Consider the following 6,072-nt stretch of genomic DNA (forward strand, 5'->3'; position numbering starts at 1 on the left):
TTCCCTTTCATTTCCAGATGTCACCATCTCCAATTTAGAAGAGTACCATGAAACCAGGATTTAGGGGTGGGCAGAGTAGTGGGAGGGTCAGGAAGGGTGGATGAAGGCTGAATAAGCACTAGTATGTTTCAGGGATCTACAACCTGACCTACATATGACATATATTACCTCACTTAATACTCATCAGAAACCTCTGACGTGAGGTGACTATTTCCATTTCATCGGGAGGAAACTTGTTCATGGTCACACTAAGTGATTAGTGACTAGACCTGCTACTAGGGAGTCAGTGTTGAAAGTCCTTATCTTCCCACTGAAACACTCAGCCTGAATTTGTCTTGTCAGTGGCACAGCAGAGCACTAGAGCATGGGGTGCCGTTCCTTGAGAGAGCCCCAACTCCCTTGGGTTACCTCCTTCTTGCCCTATTCTATGCAGGGGACTCCCTAGAACCCAAGAGAATCCCTGAGGGGCACCTGAAAAGGTTTGCATGCCTTACCAAAGACCTGAGCAGGGGAGAGAAAAGCAAAAATGCATTTAGCCTCCAGCAGCTTCAGTGCCAATTTCCTTGATGGTCTGTAGAACACACCTGGCTGTGTGTGTGCCAGTCATTCTGGTTATTCATAACCCTGCATTTCACCCTTTCAAATCACACAATGAAGCCATACCATGGGTTCCTGGGCAAATAAAGAGAACGAGGGTGAGCTTCCCAGAAAATTTATCTCCTACTCAGCTCAAAAAGTAGAAATCTACTATCCCACATCCCCAGATTTAACTGTCTCTCCCTCCTTTTTTATCCATCTTTCCATTAAATCACATCCTTTTTTCCTTTATTCTTCCATCTCCTTAGCTTCCCCTTCCCTACATCTCCCCTTTTATCACTGGTCCCCACATTCCTCTCAATTTCCCTGAGGAGGGGAGGCCAACAAAGACAAGTTTGGGGACTTCAGTGATGACATAGTCATTAACTAACCAAAGAAGCAACAGTCGAAAAAACACTTTCAGGGGGATTAGGGACAGAGTTTAACTGAAGTGGGTGAAGAGGTTGCTGTGGGACCAGAGTGTGGGAAGGGAAGCTGTCTCCCTCTAGACCTGGGTATATCTCAGCCGCGACGAGGGTCACACTCAACATCAAGATGGCTTCTTTCTTACACAGAAAATTTACGAATGGGTAATCAGTTGAATTTGATTACCACAACGGAGACAGTTTCAAAGTTCATTCTGAACGGAAAAAGGGAAAACATTCTGGCCCAGATGAAAAGGCTTCTGCCACCTCAAAACACCAAGGGACAGATGACCAGCACCAGCATCAGGGTGGAATTGCACTAGGCCAGTGGGGTAGAGTGAAAAATGGAACATCCCTCCTGCCCCATCCACTGAACAAAATGCAAGAGCCAGCACCTGTCCTGCTCTTGTAAGGCATGCCCACCATCCATATGTTTATGACAAATAGCATGGGAAGGATAGGAGGGTGGCGGAATCTGGAACAAGAGCCTTTCCCCCTGGTTTTTCAGCTGAGTGAAACCCCACTCTTATTGACCAATGAGGGCAATGTTCAAAGAGAAGTGATAGGAAAGGTTATACCTCCAATGGGCAGTGAGGGGTGATCACAGAAAGAGAGGAAGAAATTGGATGGGCGAGCAGTCTCAGCTGGAAAAGAACGAAGGACTCGGAGTGTTGCCGCCAACAAAATGCACCATCCCTTCTTACAACTGAGGGTGCCAGGCAGGCAGATCTCCTGCACCAAGCAAGCCTCGCTGTACCTCACGCGATGCACCACACGGGGGCAGCAAGTCTCGGAGGGAAAAGCAAGGAAGCCTGACCCAGTGGGGATTTTTGCCTCCCTTTCCTCCACCTAGGTGGCTCTGCAGGGTACCTGGCAAAGGAATGAATGAAAACACAGGCAATTGCTCAGTCACCAGCTTAATGGCTAGGTGTATATGAGTACAGAGAATGGAGCTGAGCTGAAGTCACTGGGAAAAGCCACAGGAACCAGTGGGGCTTGAATGAGGCCTTGAATTCCTCGGTCCAGGCAATGGGCACAGCCTGGGCAGTGGTGCAGAGAAAGACGAGGGGCATGAGGAGGACCACCCGCCTGCTAGGAAGTGTGTATGGAGGGCAGATGAGGAACTCAGGTGCCAGACTCAGGTTTTCACCACCTGACAGCCAGGATCTGAGGGCCAGAATGGGGCTGGGAACCTGTGATGGCCTGCTGAGAACTGGCAGCCAGAGGCCAACTCTTATGTGAAATCTCTTGATTTCTAAACATCAGCGACTAACTCTAAATTTTAAGAAACAGCTCAAAGACCTGCTCCAAGAGAGGAATGCGTGGGCTAGTATTCAAAATGTATGTGTAATATTTTATTTCTTAAAACATAGGTGGTGAGGTGTCAGCAGCAAATCTGTTCATTCTTGGTGATAAGTCCCAAATATACATTATTATATCATATTGTCAGTTTTTCTGTATATTTAACATAGATAATAATTTTTTAATAAATTAAATTTGGTGGGGAAAAAATCATGCAAACTAACAAAACACATTCACAGGCTGGACCCAGGACCCAGGATTAAGACCTCCGATTTTCCATTTCTGCTCCCAATCTAGTGGTCCAGTGGGGGAGATAAAATACGAGATATATTGGGTGCTGTGCACAGTAAATGTGTAGAGTGCCATAGAAAGGAAAGTGCTTCTGAAGGATCCATTCCCACAGGGGATTCATGGGGTCCTTGCATTTCGGCTGGATAGCAAAAGATGGGTAGGATTTCAACAGACAGGAATGTAAGTGAAAGTATTCCAGGAGGAGGCAATGCAGTCTGCAAAGAACCAAGTGAGGAAGGGGTCAATTTTGGGCAACAATGAGACCAGACCAGAAAGCCCAAGGCCAGGGAAGAAGTGGAAGATACACCTGGAAAAAAATGATGGGCACAGGCAGGATCACCTGGAGTCACCCCTGGAGATACCCTGCCTGATTCCTTCCTTGCCCTCAGAGTAGGAATTCCGTGCCCCATCCCTCCTAAAGACGACTTGACATTCAATTAGTTCACACATACAGCATGCCTCATGTTCTCTCAAAAATTGGACTCTACGGGAAAAGAAAGTCTCCTATAGCAATGAATATTGATGGTGATGCAAAAAGCTGGGACATCATTCACTATGAATGGGAATTGTTCAGCTGTCCCTGGAAGATTACCTTGGCAGCATTTTGTAGGAGGGACTGAAAGAGATGAACAGGATATTTCAAAAATCTAGGTAAGAAATGAAGGCCTGATTTATGTGTTGGTAACAAAACGGAAGACAGGGGCAACTGAGGAAGACCCGAGGCAGAATGGCTGCTAGTTTAGACAGCACTGGGTGTGGGCACAGAATTCCCGTGCACCCACATTTTCAAGCCGGACACCTGGATGGCAGCCCTGGACTCCTTCCACCTATCATTCAGCTCTACCAACTTTACCTCCACAACACCTCTTGCATGTGTCCTCTTCCTCCCTGGTAACATCATTCCGACTTTTACTCCCCACAGGCCTCCCTGTCTTGGAGAGTCACCCATGAAACCTATCCTCAGCAGTGTTGCCAGAGTGCTCTCCAAACTGGTCTCACCATGTCACTCCCTTCCTTAAAACCAACCACTGAGGGAGCCCCAGGACTGTCAGGATGAGCCTGAGCGCCTTAGCATAACATAGAGGGCCTCTGAAACCCTGGACCCTGCCTGACACTCCAGACTAATTCTCACCAATCCCTGCCCTATCCCCAGATTCTCCTACTTCATGCCTCAACAATTTTCCAAAGTCAGTGCTTCCGGAATGCAGCATGCTTTTACATCCACCCAGGCCGGTGCATGGTTTTCCTTCTGCTTAAAGGGTGCCCAGCTCTCCTGCCAGCACATCCTTCCCAGCTCCTTATTTACTATCCAATACGTCTCATTTTACAGCCTCTGTGTCTTGTGCATATCGAGTTGCACTCTCACTAATTTTTCATTTATATATCCTATTTCGCAGCCCTACACTGCCGTGTCCTGAGGACAGTAACTCACCATGTCATCTCTTTGTCCCCAGTGACTGACACAAAATAGACACATGGGCTGATGGAGGGATGGATGGATGGATGGATGGATGGAAGGATGAAACACAAGCAAACTCAACTGTTACAATGGAGAGAGGAGGGGATAGAGAGTCAGGGAGTCGAATGCTTTGAATGACATAGTTAGAAAGAATTCACAGATGACTTTTCAAAGTGTCCATGAACCTGAAGAAGCTAGACCATCATGAAGAGATCCAGGAGAAACAGAAGGCGCATGGAGGGTATGGGGCTGAGAATGAACTTATTTGTGTGATATGAAGAGTGAATGTGGTTGTGAGAGGCCTACCAGCAGGGAAAGGGAAAGGCTGATGAAAGCGAAGCCAGCTGCCAAGGTTATAAAGGGACTGGGAATTAGATCCAAAACCTGAAATGGTGCAAGGCCCAGAGCATATTTATACTATAAAACAAAGAAAATCTGTTTTAAAAATTAAATTCAGAAGAGAATCTCCCACTCTTAGGCAACTCAGGTGAGGATCACTCAACATCTCCGGCTACATGTTCTTCTTGAGACATCAAGAGACTCTGGTGGCAATTTGGAGGGAGTTTTTTGGGTTTTTATGTTTTGTTTTTGTTTTGTTTTGTTTTTTATCATGGCCCAAGATGCCACCCAAGGCTAATGAGCCGGGAGTGGAGTCGGTGATCTGAGGCATGAAGGAGGTTCATTATGAGGAAGTGAAGAGGGAAGGCTAGATGAACAGAAGAAAGTGGCTTGGCCGCTCTGTCCCCAAAAGCATGGGGCAGTGGGGTCAGTTGCAGACTCCAAAACAGTCAGTAATCTGTTCTGGAAACCTGAAGCTCCCTATTGAACTGCGCAATCTTTCTTCAAGAAATGGAAGAACCAGCACTAGCGAAGTCAGTCCTTCTTCCTAAACAGATACTGGCGACAGAGGAGTGGGCATGAGGTGGGCTGTGGGACTACTGTCATCCTAGCATGAGCCCTGGCCACTGAGGTAGGAATACCCTTCTCATGAGCCCGGCCCTAACTCCTTCCTACATCAGCTGGAGTCTCTCTAGTCCCTGGTGTAGCTCTGAGCAGGGCAGTTCTATGGGCACATGGCCTGTGCCAATACACAGGCCCTGTGCTTGGCTTAAGGGGCTGCCATGGGACCCCACATTTTTGTTGCAAAATACCTATTGCCTGACCTATGGCGGATAAATGGAAAAGGCTCCCTGGTTCCTCCAGGGCAGATCAATGTCTTTGTGGAGTTGGGATGTTAGAGCTAAAGAAGGCTCCATCAGCCATGGTGGGACACACCTGTAGTCCCAGCTACTCGGAGACTGAGGCAGGAGGATCACTTGAATCCAGGAGTTTAAGGCCAGACAAGACCTCATCTCTAAAATTTTTAATAAATTGAAGTTAAAGAAGGATCTAGAGATCTTTACTCCAGCTTTTAACTGTGAGCTCCTTTCCTTCTTTCATTTTACTAATGAGAAAACTGAGGCCTGGGAAGTGAGATGACTTTCCCGACATTCACCTTGACCACTGTCTGTAATGGTGACCTAGGATTTGCTACTTTTAAGGTGAAAAGGTGGGTGAAGGCATAGAACTAGGAGGTTGCCCTACCAACATATTTATAAAGGGATAAAAAAAAAAACGGGATGGGAGACATTTGAAATGAGGGCAGAGGGCAGGTTTAACCAGAAGTCAGCTGTCAGCCATTTGTCTGGCCCATACAGCCCAACCTCCTGTAGGAACAACAGCTTGAGGAACGTGGGTGCTGTATGAATGGAGACAAGCAGGTGCTTCATGGTACAGAAATAAAAGTGGCTGGCAGTGAGAGGGACTAAGGAAAAGGGGAGACAAGGGCAAAAACAAGCAAGTATTCTTTCATTTTAGAAACAGAGTATTTCTACAAATGAGAGTGAGGGGTGCACATCTCGAGTTCTCGTTTCAATTTTGCCATCGAAGTGAAGCAAATCTCTTCACCTGCCTGGGTCTGTTTCCTTTCCCGCAAAATGAAGGTTATGGCTCGTTTCTAAGGTCTGTTGCCAGTGACAC

The sequence above is a fragment of the Rhinopithecus bieti genome, unplaced genomic scaffold (assembly GCF_001698545.2).
Source record: "Rhinopithecus bieti isolate Rb0 unplaced genomic scaffold, ASM169854v2 scaffold_3040, whole genome shotgun sequence".
Lineage (NCBI taxonomy): Eukaryota > Metazoa > Chordata > Mammalia > Primates > Cercopithecidae > Rhinopithecus > Rhinopithecus bieti.